This window comes from Rhineura floridana, chromosome 4 (assembly GCF_030035675.1).
Source record: "Rhineura floridana isolate rRhiFlo1 chromosome 4, rRhiFlo1.hap2, whole genome shotgun sequence".
In the NCBI taxonomy this organism is placed as follows: domain Eukaryota; kingdom Metazoa; phylum Chordata; class Lepidosauria; order Squamata; family Rhineuridae; genus Rhineura; species Rhineura floridana.
In genome coordinates this window covers 70,282,682-70,296,521 of record NC_084483.1, presented here as the reverse complement: position 1 = coordinate 70,296,521, position 13,840 = coordinate 70,282,682, and the positions used below count along the sequence as shown (strand labels likewise).

At 42.8% G+C, this 13,840-nt stretch overlaps 1 long non-coding RNA gene across 1 annotated transcript in view; it reads right to left on the bottom strand.

Moving 5' to 3' along the window:
* Positions 1 to 5,069: 5,069 nt before the first annotated feature.
* The window catches only part of LOC133383167 (uncharacterized), a 42,553-nt gene continuing 33,782 nt past the window's right edge, over positions 5,070 to 13,840 (bottom strand). The window contains exons 2-3 of the long non-coding RNA XR_009762196.1: positions 11,427 to 11,550; positions 5,070 to 6,775 (exon numbers count right to left, since the gene is read on the bottom strand). This is a non-coding gene — a long non-coding RNA (uncharacterized LOC133383167). The remainder of the gene's footprint in view (positions 6,776 to 11,426; positions 11,551 to 13,840) is intronic.

Below are 13,840 nucleotides of genomic sequence, written 5' to 3'. Positions count from 1 at the left end.
ATATGAAACATTAGAGGAAGGAGTGAGTGAAAGGCAAAGTAGGCAGTGGCTGCCGCAGCTTTTGCAGGTGGCAGAGAGAGAGGGAGCTGGCGATGGGGCATAAGAAAGCGTGCCCACTAAAAAAACATTGAAGCAAAGAGCCTACACGGAGGAGCGCAGCAAAGCTGAGATGGTGTTTCCTTTCCTTTTCGCGTTATTATTGGATTGGTTTGATACAGATTTAAAGGGGAAAACTGCTTTCTAGCTTCTGCCTGCCTGCAACATCATGTGAACCATGCAAATTACAAAGGGATGCAAGTAGCACCAGACACACACTATATCACTGTGTGGATGAGCCCACAGTGCCTCCAATACCCATCTCACCAAGTTGGCCCAGAAGGATACCATGGTTACTGGTATCAAAAGCCACTGAGAGATCAAATAAAAATAACAGGGTCACACTCCTCCTATCCTCCCGATAAAGGTCATCCATCAGGGGGACCAAGGCCAATTCCGTCCCATAACCAGGACTGAACCCAGATTGGAAAGGGGCAAGATAATCTGTTTCATCCAAGAGTGCTTGCAATTGCTGTGACACAACCCTTTCACTAACCTTCCCTAAGAAGGAGGTATTTGCGACAGGGCGGTAGTTGTCCCAAACCAATGGGTCCAGGGTGGGCTTTTTCAGGAGCAGTCGGATCATTGCCTCTTCAAGGGTGGCTGAAACACTCCCTTCCACAATGACGTGTTGACCACACTCTGGATCCACTTAGTCAAACCCCCTCGACAAGCTTTAATAAGCCAAGAAGGGCAAGGGTAGAGAGGACACCAAAACCAGAACCTTAAAATTAATTGGGTAGTTAATGAGCAGCCAGTGCAATTCTTTCAGTAGTGGGGTGACATGCCCCAGTGAGCAGTTGCTGACCACATCATCACAAGCACCTTGTCCATGTCATCAAGTGGCATCAACTGAAACCAATCCCAAGAAGTTGCAGCACACGTTGCACTGGACACCTCACTGGGAAATACAGTAGATGTGGATGGGCATCAAGATTGCTATGGAGGCAAGGAACTTTACCCTTAAAGTGCCTTACAACCAGTTCACAGTAGGCCTCCAAAGGGTCTAAAACTCTGTTTCCTGGAATTGATGTTAACAGACCCCTGACAATATAGAAAAGCTCCACTGGACAGCTACCTGAGGATATGAAGGTGGCCCAGAAGTGGGCCTTCTTCGCTGCCCTCACCACCACACAGTAGGCATAGTTATGATGTTTTACTTGTGCCCAATCAGCCTCTCAGCACGTCTTTCACCAGTTGCACTCCAGTCATCATCCAGCCTGTTTCATTGCCCTTAGCTCACTGATATACCAAGGTGCAAACCGGGCTCCACAATGCCAAGAGGGCACTCAGAAGTATCTGTGTTAAGAGCTCAACGAGCCTCGTTGTTCCATAACGTGACAAGGGCTTCAACAGGGTCACCTGCCCTATCTACTGGGGACTCCCCCAGAGCATTCAGGAATCAAGTGGATTCCATTAGATTCCAAGGATGAACCATCTTAATCTGTCCGCTGTCATTGCAGGGAAGGATTGAAGCCATGTCTAAACTTCACCAGAAAGTGATCTGACCATGACAGTGCAGTGATGTCCACCCCTCCATCTCCAGAAAACCCCTTCCTCCATCTGGAGCAAAAACCAAGTCGAGGGTGTACCCTGCACTGTGCGACAGGCCAGTGAAAACTTGAGACAGCCCCATGGTTGTCATGGAGGCCACGAAGTCCATGGCCATGGAACAACGCTAGAGGAAGCCTCAGCATGGGCACTGAAATCAGCCTAGTTTGTTGTCTCCTTGGCAGGTGCAGGTACTCACAGGTGCAGGTACTCACAGCCAGCTCCAAGACAGAGCGGTTTCCTGTTGGCAGAGATGGATGTTCTGTAGACCACAGCAACTCCTCCCCCCCCCCCGTCCCTGCATCCTGTGCTGGTGTTGCACCGAGTATCCAGGTGGGCAAAGCTGGGTCAGATCAATGCCTCCCAGCTCTTAATTCCCACTGAGCATCCTGTTTTAATCTGAGGGGAGATTCACTTCACAAAAGAACAGAACAGATGTGTCACAGTGATGCAAATGCTTTAGTTTAAGGCTGGATCCCTTTGGATAAGCTAGGAAATGTACTTCCATCAGGGCATTCAAGTGAAATACGTAGGCAGAATAAGTAGCTTTAAGCATTGTAATTGAATGTGGCTGTTTCTGTAGATGAACCGAATTCCCAAGTCCAAAAACAGCCTCATTAGCAGCAACTTTGATCTTTGTATCACTGGTGAAAATGCCCTAAGCAAACACGTAGACAGTGGGATAGGAAAAGACCAACAGGTCTAGATAGCGATTGTCTGCCTATTTTCTTGTAGTTAGCAAAATACACACTCATGAACTGGGTGCATTTGTGGACATCTGTGACGGAAAGCTGATTTTAAATATGTAAGTATGTGTTTCTACATTCCCTATGGAGCTCTATATATAAATTAAATATGCAATGCTGCCATGCTAAGGGATGGCAGCATGTTAATAAACTGTCATTGCCAACTGACAGTTGGTTAGTGCAGATTAATTCCTAATGAAGACAAAAACTCTTTATATAATGTAATGCTTTTGGCTGTGGATCAAGGATTGCAATCATCCACCCACAGCAAACCTTTAAATCTGGCTTTGGTCCACGGGTGAGGGGGGAAATCCCCCTAAAATATCTTCCCTTATCTAAAGTTACTCTTCAGCCAAATGAAACCCAGCAAATCATATTTGTGGGAGACTCAAATTTGGCCTGTAAATAAATAGGCTGTACTTTGCCAAAGTAGTGCTGCTCTTTTACTCAAGGATATTTGGAATCATCAAATGGGTGGTGCAATTAGGTAATTTCAGACTCTGGCCTTAATGGTCTTCTGGAGACTTTACATGATGTGTATTATCTCACTTCAAAATGTGGTAAGCCAATCTGGCTGCATTTGGGTACCCTCCTACTTCTACTGGTGAGATTGGTCCCTGGACATCTGCCTCAAAGTCCTACCCTGCTGGCACTTCTGGAGGTTGCCAATATATGGGTTGCTACATACTGTCTTCCCCCAGTGGGATAGCACTGTGTTTTTGTATTCAGAAAAATATATTGAAATACTAACTGCATTAATAAAGAAAAGGATAACAATAGAGAGTATTTTAAGTTTAAAGCTTTTGATTGTTAACAATTTATTTGATTTGTAATCATTATGCAAGACAGAATCACGTGTACATTTTTTGGTTGCTTTTGGACATGTGGCATTGAGTTTGAAAGGATGTTGATTTCTGCTGCACAGACACAACAGCATGGCCAGCAGCATGAAATTGCTTGGCACACTTTAAAATAGACAGTGTGAAAGTAACCTATCACTTGTGAGATATCTGGTCTTAGGAAGCGGGGCGGAGGACATGATGCCCTGGAACAGTGTGTCCATTTAAAGGCAGAACAGACAGGCACTCACTGATACCAGCAGTTTCAAGAATGTGGAAACAATGCAGCATTCCAAGGCATACCTATAAACCCCAACACTGCTCTCCACTGTTCCAATGACTATCATGCAAGTTGCAAAGATACACATGAGAGCACAAGGCACAACTGCCATTTTTTTGTTAAAACGTGGGACATCTCTAAGACTATCTCACTATTTTTGGGGAAATGGGAAAGGAGGACTGTATCAAATCCAAAACCCCATTGGCTTTGCTATTATAAGAAGCAGAATGGCCTACTTATCTGTGTTGCAGCAGATGAATCTGTAACAAAGGAGAGTGAGCGAGGCTGTGAAAGTGTGTCTTTAGGACGCTTTCGTGAAGCAGCCTAAAACCTCCACTTAACTGTCCCTATTTACCAAGGACTATCCCTAATTTCTAGTACTTGTCTCTGGTAAATCACCATTCCTATTTTTGCCTGTTGACATTTTTGTTAGCACAAGTTGCTAGATTTGTCACTCTTCAGGGTTCAGCTCCCACCCCAGAATCTCTAGAAATCTCAGAATGAGACAGGAGTCTGACCTTTGACACTTGAGATATATATCTTTAGGACCCATCCTATTCTTGGAACTGTAGCTTGTTTTAAAGTGTTTTAATATTGTATTTTTTAAATGGTTGCAACCCACCCTGGGACCTTATGGTAAAGGGTGGGTAGGATATTAAATAATTTATAAATAGTCCACAAACATGTCAGAATCAGCCTCAAGTGTACACACTCATATAAATAGAGGTGCACAAATGATAAAGGTTGCCATTTACATGCACATACACTGCAGCTGCTGTGGTGTGTTTTGAACTGATAACCAAATGTGGGTTAAATATATTTAACTTGGAGAACAAACTCCCTCCTGGCTTTTAATTCGGTGGTAGCCAAGTTGTTGCAGAGAAAATTAATACAGCATAGAGAGGGAGAGCCTGCCGACACCCTCCATCCCATCTGTCTCCTCCTACTTTCCTGCATTGAGCAGGGGGTAGGACTTGATGGCCTTATAGGCCTCTTCCAACTCTACTGTTCTATGATTCTACTAGTCAATTCTTCTCTTCCTGATTCTGCTTAACTGTCCCCAATCCCTTCATTTTCCAGCTCCCCAACTGTCCCTCTTTTTTCTCCCAAAGCCACAATTGCTTCCCTGACTCCCATAACCCGACTTTTTCTCCCCAGCAGACATCTTCCAACTTTCTTATGGCCATGATCCCCTGTCCCCTTGACAGGAAACATGGGACAGACAGGAAGGAAATGTGTATGTGTGTGCGCACGCACACAAATACAGTGGGTTAGATCTTCTAGACTAAGACTGCAGTCTTATATGCACATATTTCTTAGTTCTGAGTAGACATGTAAAGGGCTGTGCTGTTAGTTGAACGTAGGTCCCATTGAAATCAAAGGGGCATGTTAGCCATGACCTAAGTCTCAAGTGAGTTCAGTGATAACTAGGAGCAGCTAACCAAGTCTAGATCTACCTCAATGTATTTTAAAATAGTTAATATTCTGCTGTATTATTCCCTCTCCCTTCCTTTTAAGTTTAAAGAGTTTTGCATGTTGCTGTCACAGGATTATTTTAAAAGAATTTGCAGTTTTAAGTTTGCTCCACCAGGGGGAAATAAATCCACACACATTTTTTCTTTCAGTTTGAAAACAGCCTTTTACTTCTTACTTGAAATAAATTTAGTATCTTCTAGCAAGACTCAAGATAACTCTCAAGAGGGTTCCCCCCACAGAATCCTGCAATGTCAAAGGAAAAAGGCAACTCAAAGAATTTTGTTTTCATCTGCATCTTCAAAGCAAAAATCATATGGCCTCTGGGAGGGCAACACAGGGGCTGTAGGATAGAGTGAATCTCCTTCTCCAAGGTTTTGGGGAAAGCTTCAGCTATGGGTCTTAAGATGTTTTGTTTTATTTATTATTGCAGTTATATCCCCACTTTACTCCAAGGAGCTTAAGGTGCATACATGTTTTCCCCCTTCTTCATTTTATCCTCACAACAACCCTGTGAGGTAGGTTAGGCAGAGAGGCAGCGCCTGGCCCAAGATCACCCAGTGAGCTTCATGGCTGAGTGGGGATTTGAATCCTGGTCTCCCAGGTCATAGTTCAACACTTCGCCATACTGGCTCTCAAGCAGTCTCAAGCAAGTTTAGGTCTATATCACTGGAAGAGACCCTTGGCTGATTATTTCCAGTAGTCATGCCACAGTACAGCATCATCTTATATGTTACATCTGTTTGGAAAACAAGTGTCTGCCAACATTTTCAGCTATCGGTGAAAGAAAACACAATCCAAGAGGGTTTTTTTCTTCAAAATAGCTATCCTTTATATTTCAGCCTTTTAAGAACATAAGAAGAGTCTGCTGGATCAGGCCAGTAGCCCATCTAGTCCAGCATCCTGTTCTCACAGTGGCCAGACACTTTATTGGGGGCACTTTCTGCCTTGTATGCAGACCTCCCCCCTAGTTAGAAGTTCTGCCCTGCTCATTGTTGCTGAAATGATTGCCTTGGGCTGCCAATGGGTTCTCCAAGCTTATCTCCAGGACAGAACAAACAACAGCATGTATGGGGAGTTCTATGGAGTGTGCAGAATTCCCCCCAGCAAAGGCTGCAATGCAAGATATACCATTGGTCTGAAATACAGCCCCCCACTCAGGTCTGCTGCCTGTTTAGGCAGCTTCACCTTAAAGCTGTGTTTCCCCACCACCACCTCTTCCTCAGGTTTCTTGCCAGCTTATTACAATTTCCTCAGTCAGGTTGGGTTAGGTTGAAACTACTGCTTTCATGTGCTGTTGGCTATGCCATCAACCTACTTTTTCTCCTGTACTTATTTACTGATTATTCTGACGCAGACACACAGGAAATATTCTTCCACGGGAAAACAGAGCTATCATTCCAATTTAGCTCTGCTAGCAAAATCTGGCCATTACACAGTGAACCCATGCAGGTTCAGAGAGTTCAGCTTGACCTTCTTTGGCAGGGGAAAATGGAGGAAATCATGTGAGTTACGAAGGCTGTCCTTCCTACAGCACAGCTTGTTGGCCATCTTACAGTCCTACAGCAGCAACCTCTTTCTTGAGATCTGGCAATTGCACCCCCCTTTCTCATCTTTCCATTTTTAATATTCTCTCTCTCTCTTTCTGAAGTAGATTAAAAAAATCTCTCAGACATTGCTGACTTGTCGACCTTCTGCTGAATCATCGGTTCTGGAAGGCACTGATCTCCCTCACACATCATAGGAGGCCATGTCTGGTTTCCCAGCAATACAAAGAATATTGGGGGGATCTGTATGGACAAAGCACAGAAGTTAAGGATCAAGCAGAAAAAGTCTTTAGCCCTCTTGAAAACAAGCAGTCACCCAGAATCTTGAGCAGCAGACATGCAAATTGTATGTGTGTGTGTGGATTCATTGCGGTGGTCCAGATGCTGTTCCCCCCTCATGCAGCTGTTATACATTTTTAAAGACATGCATGCTAATTCAGTTTATTTCACACACAATTAAAAACAGTAACTCCATGCAACAAACAGTGAAGGCTTTAAATTTGACCATTTGGAGACTACTCAGCATGCAAAACCTCCAATCCGCACCATGCCGCTACAAATCATGGCCACCACATAGCTACTTGTCATTGATAATCATCTTCCCTCTGTATTCATCAGCCTTCAGTGTGGCTCACAATTCTGCTTCTGGGCTAGAGACAGGCAGTGCTTTTTCTGGGAACTGTAGGCGCAACAGAAAACATAGGATACTGCTTTATACTGAGTGAGACCATTGGGCCCATTTATACTGATGGCTCTCCAGGGCTGCTGACAGATGGGTAGAAAGAGTCAATTTCTATAGGGTCCAGGGCTAGCAGGACCCCCAGACTCAGCTTTCATTTTTTAAAAAAAGTTTCTAAGTGGTCTAGAAAAAATTATGCACCAAACTGTGAGTTGTCCCACCTCCTGCAATTTCTGTGAAATAAGCTGACCAGCTGCTCCAGTCCCTGTCCTTTCAGGGTTTTAGCAAATGAATGAAATCATAGCTATGACTGACAAGGGATTTGTTGAACACCAGGCAATAGCTAGAAACCGTTGCAAGGGCTGCCTTTTCCTGCTTGTCTCTGTGTATTGGTTAATGGTGTGTGTGTGTGCATATCACGTAAGCTGAGTAAACTTGTAGCTTCCAGCAGCAGCAAGTATGCCTGCCCGCCCACTTTTCTCTCTCTATGTGCATCCAGCACGAGGTCCAGAAGATCAAAGAAGCACACACAGCACAGCAGGACCTTCGTAGGCATGCACAGTAAACAATTTCAGTGATGATGATAATACAAGTGTATACAGTTTTTTATTATTTGCAAAAAATAGTGCATTATACATTTTATCTATCAAATAATTTTTGAAGGGAAATAAAAAGTGTACATGTAGTTTATGATGCCATGACAATGCTTTATAGTTTTCTAAATATAAGGAGTCATGCAAGTTTAAATGTTCCTGAACTGCTGAATAAGACAGTGGTTTTAATGACTAAATGCTATTTAATAATTATATAATTAATTAATAATTGTTATTTTATAACTGTTGTAAAATGCCTTGTGAGGTCAGGATTCTGAAAGGCTGGTAAATAATCTGTTAAATTAATACACCTTAAAGCAGTGGTTGCCAAATGTTTTTCTCTACAGATCACTTGAAAATTGCTGAGGCTCTTGGCTGCTCACTTAATGATTTTTCAGCCTGTTACAGCAATTTGCAATGTGCTGTGCTGGATACTGTATGGTTTTTAATTGCATGTTTGTTGCTTCTTTTATTTCCTGTATTTTATTGCATTACAATTTGAATTCCATCTCTGCATTCTACATCCATATGAGCAAGATGCATTATTGCAGTGCAGGAACATTTTCCAGCCAGACACCACTTTCCAGGGTGCGCAGCAGGGTTGGCGAGAGATGTGGTCCGTGGAGAAGGAGTCTCTATGGGGCCTATTCAGCCCCCGGTCCTGAGGTTCTTCATCCCACATTATAACCTCTACTGGTCATACACCTAAACAATTGCTTCACCCTTTATATACCAGAGGGTCACATCACTCGAAAATGCTTGGAAGTTGTTTAAAAACACTATATTAGAAGCTCAACTGGAGTGCATACCGCAGATCAGAAAAGGTACCGCCAGGGCCAAGAAGATGCCAGCATGGTTAACGAGCAAAGTCAAGGAAGCTCTTAGAGGCAAAAAGTCTTCCTTCAAAAAATGGAAGTCTTGTCCGAATGAAGAAAATAAAAAAGAGCACAAACTCTGGCAAAAGAAATGCAAGAAGACAATAAGGGATGCTAAAAAAGAATTTGAGGAGCACATTGCTAAGAACATAAAAACCAACAACAAAAAATTCTATAAATACATTCAAAGCAGGAGACCATCTAGGGAGGCGATTGGACCCTTGGATGATAAGGGAGTCAAAGGTGTACTAAAGAACGATAAGGAGATTGCAGAGAAACTAAATGAATTCTTTGCATCTGTCTTCACAGTGGAAGATATAGGGCAGATCCCTGAACCTGAACTAACACTTGCAGGAAGGGATTCTGAGGAACTGAGACAAATAGTGGTAATGAGAGAGGAAGTTCTAGGCTTAATGGACAATATAAAAACTGACAAATCACCGGGCCCGGATGGCATCCACCCGAGAGTTCTCAAAGAACTCAAAGGTGAAATTGCTGATCTGCTAACTAAAATATGTAACTTGTCCCTTGGGTCCTCCTCCGTGCCTGAGGACTGGAAAGTGGCAAATGTAACGCCAATCTTCAAAAAGGGATCCAGAGGGGATCCCGGAAATTACAGGCCAGTTAGCTTAACTTCTGTCCCTGGAAAACTGGTAGAAAGTATTATTAAAGCTTGATTAACTAAGCACATAGAAGAACAAGCCTTGCTGAAGCAGAGCCAGCATGGCTTCTGCAAGGGAAAGTCCTGTCTCAGTAACCTATTAGAATTCTTTGAGAGTGTCAACAAGCATATAGATAGAGGTGATCCAGTGGACATAGTGTACTTAGACTTTCAAAAAGCGTTTGACAAGGTACCTCACCAAAGACTTCTGAGGAAGCTTAGCAGTCATGGAATAAGAGGAGAGGTCCTCTTGTGGATAAGGAATTGGTTAAGAAGCAGAAAGCAGAGAGTAGGAATAAACGGACAGTTCTCCCAATGGAGGGCTGTAGAAAGTGGAGTCCCTCAAGGATCGGTATTGGGACCTGTACTTTTCAACTTGTTCATTAATGACCTAGAATTAGGAGTGAGCAGTGAAGTGGCCAAGTTTGCTGACGACACTAAATTGTTCAGGGTTGTTAAAACACAAAGGGATTGCAAAGAGCTCCAAAAAGACCTCTCCAAACTGAGTGAATGGGCGGAAAAATGGCAAATGCAATTCAATACAAACAAGTGTAAAATAATGCATATTGGAGCAAAAAATCTTAATTTCACATATACGCTCATGGGGTCTGAACATGACAGAATGATCAAGGGGATGGAGCGACTCCCTTACGAGGAAAGGTTGCATCATTTGGGGCTTTTTAGTTTAGAGAAAAGGCGGGTCAGAGGAGACATGATAGAAGTGTATAAAATTATGCATGGCATTGAGAAAGTGGTAGTGAAAAGTTCTTCTCCCTCTCTCATAATACTAGAACTCGTGGACATTCAAAGAAGCTGAATGTTGGAAGATTCAGGACAGACAAAAGGAAGTACTTCTTTACTCAGCGCATAGTTAAACTATGGAATTTGCTCCCACAAGATGCAGTAATGGCTACTAGCCGTGATGGCTGTGCTGTGCCACCCTAGTCAGAGGCAGCATGCTTCTGAAAACCAGTTGCCGGAAGCCTCAGGAGGGGAGAGTGTTCTTGCACTCGGGTCCTGCTTGTGGGCTTCCCCCAGGCACCTGGCTGGCCACTGTGAGAACAGGATGCTGGACTAGATGGGCCACTGGCCTGATCCAGCAGGCTCTTCTTATGTTCTTATGTTCTTACCTCACTGATCATGGGCCTCCTCCAGATACCCTCTCATCAGAAGGTCCATTCCACCCCCAGGATCTCTGTTTCCATACAGTATAGGAATTAGGCCTTTAGCATGGTGGCACTTACCCTTTCGAATTCCCTCCCATTACATATCAGACAGGCACTGTCTCTATTTGTCTTTTCGGCACCTATTGAAGACTTTCCTTTTTCAACAAGACTTTTAAGAGGATATCTTTAACCTAGTCTGTATATGTATTGGATTTGTAATTGTTATTACATATAACTTTGTTTTTAAATTATTTTTACATATAAAAGTGTTTTTAATGGTTGCAATTGCTTTTACATACAAAATTATGTAATTGTTTTTATTGCTTTTGTTTTTATTGTGAAATCACTTTGAGATATTTTATGGGAAGTGATTCATAAATGAAATTAATTAAATAAATACATGTGACCAGAGTTTGAGGTGACTGAAGGCTTATATTAGAAGAAAGAAGAGCTTAATTGCAGCTCATTGAGATGCCCAACGTTGTTGTTAGGATTTCTCATGTGACATCCTAATCCACTTTAAGCTCTCTTCCTTTCACTAATAAATTAGACTAACAGTAAAAATACAGGCAGAGTGTGTTTCCTATTTCAAGAGGCAACAAACATCCAGGTATGTGATTCATTTTCCCTGAGCTGAATTGCCCTTTTAGTTTTCTACCGAAGTAGTACTGTCAATATTCAATGCCTACCTCTTCCATTCTGCAATAATGACATTTAAAATGTCATGGCTCAGTTAGTGGCCTATTGTCATATCCCTGAATCTCAGACTTACCATTCTGCATGTGAATGAGTAGAAGAACTACTTCGTGAGACTAAAATTTAGGACCTGGAACAATCCGCAAGGTTTAGAGCCTTGAAGGAAAATATATTCAGAGAAGACTATGTCCCTCAAGGAGAAAAATATCACATATAATGCTCACCTTGAACACATATAACATCATGGCAAGGACACATATTAGCAGTGCAGTTATATCCACTTATCAGGCTCCTTCAGAGGGGTAATTCCTGGACTCCATGGCCCAAGCAGAGAGTTCATAGCACATTCTGATTAGAGGGAGAAACAGATGGTGTGAAAAGGAAAGCTGCTGGTGTCTGATAAGAAAGGGTACGCTGGAGTTGAGAGATCCAGAAAGACAGAAGAAGGAGAGAGATGGAAAGGGACAGAAGGAATGTAGCACGATGCTTCACAGGATATAAATAGCAGGTTAAGAGGAAGATGGGACAATATAGAAGGGGGGATTCTGTTGGAGGGTGAATTGAGATGAGGAGGGCAGAGAAGACATCAAATGGGGTGGGAACATGGGACAGAAGAGAAAAGGTAGTGGGTATATGACGTGAAGAATGAGTGGGGGGCTGAAAGACAAAAAGGAAACTGAAGGGAAGAGAGAGAAGGAAGGAGGGTCTGGTCTGGTCTAGGAGTGTGAGGGATGAACATATGGGAGAAAAAAGATTGCCTTTTATTGCTTGTGAGGGTGCAAATGTGCCTCAGAACTTTGGATGGAAAGATCTGTCAATTTCAGATCTCTCCATTTCTCTTTTTTTCCAATCTTAAATTCAGTTCTCCACATTTCTGCGGCAATTTGCATTAAAAAAAAAGTCAGTGTTTCATGTGGAGCTATAAAGGGATTTGTGTCTTGATTTGAAGGTGGTTGTTCTAAACAGAGCCGGTCTGAGTCTAAGCAATGACTGGCAGCATTAGCTGGTACTGGCGTGTGGCCAATTTGCAGAGGCAGCAAATTGGTTTCTGCTTCCTGGCTGTACTCTTGTCTGGCACAGTCCACTTTCTTGATACAGTATACAATCCATTTAGGGATTTACATAGGCTTATATCCACATGAATTACATTCTGCCTGTTTTTATTTTTGCTCTGGTTTAAGATGACTTGGGTCATCATGAGTGTTCTGGTGTTTTCTTTTCCCAAATATGGGTACTCCACCAACCAGATCTGATTACGTTCTCTTTTAATATTTGAAAATATACATATTGAGTGTGGCCCAAAGTGTGTCAGGCATTTCACAAGAGTCAAGGGAGACTGAAGATCCTCAGGCTGGTGGGGAGCGCCTCTCCTTAAGAAATCCTCTCCTGCAGACAACAGGAGAGATGAACCCCCCAGAATCTCTGTTTTCTCATAATCTGCCTGACCTCCTCATGACATCCACTGATAACAATTCCTCCTTCAGCTCTTAGCAGCCTGCCTTCACCATCACAAAAGTCTTAGATGTGAGAGCAAGTACATCAGGTGACCTACCAAACATCACCAGAGCACATAACTTGACAGACAGAGACATTATCTGAATTGTGAGCTGATGTCTTACAGGGAGGGGGGGGGCAGGAGCCTACACCTCTCTGCAGTAATAATACTAATTCTCAGGAGGCTTCTTACCAGCAGTGGACCAACATTTAGGTTTTACCTGCTTGCTTGACTAGGCCTAATCTTGCCTCTACTCTTGTCCAGGGTCCTGAGGTTCATCTGCCAGTAGGAATGGGCAAATACTCCCATGTTGGTTTCTCTCAGTTTCTAATTTTCCCAGTCATTCATTCTTTCCAGTAGTTTGTACATTTAAAAAAAGTCTTCATGAAAATCAGCATTTTAGTATAAACCTCTCCTAATATACATAGTATGCATGTTTGCCTAATATACACATTTTTGCAAAGCAACTTTCCCTTATAATGCATTTTTCTATGTTTTTTTCACTAATATATGCACTTATATGCACCACCCTAGTATAAGCATTTTTGTACACATTACTTGCCTGGAGAACTGCATTCCAAAATTCAGAGAAGTGTGAATTTTGAAGGATGGCTGGGTTTCAGTTTGTATCTTGTTCAGGAAACTACAAATTAGGTAAGTTCACTTTTAAATGCAAACTGAATCAAATTTCTTGCCCATCCCTATTTGCCAGTCTCGTAACCACCATTGCCAACATTTCCAGGTACTTTCTTCAGACTTATTTCTGCTACTAGGCAATTGTGCTTCTGTGGGCTTGGACTTTAAGAAGAAAATAAGTAGATAGAATAATCATATAAGGGACTACACACTTAATTTGCTTTGGATGCAGTGGTGTAGTCATCCAGGGTCTCAGGGGGTCTTAGACCCCTTACTTTTTTGGGAGCAGGGTTTCAGCAAGGTCCCTATGTCTCCAGCATCCTACGAGCCAACCACCATGAAAAAGAAGTGTGTTAGCCACTGAGAAGAGTCTTTTAACATGCTTCCTTGTCCTTCCCTGCTGATTGGAGCCAATCAGAGTGAAAGGAGGTGAGATCAGCCACTGAGATCAGATACTCTCCGCTTTCATGCTGATTGGCTCCTAGGGATATCTGTTGTTGTGGGAGA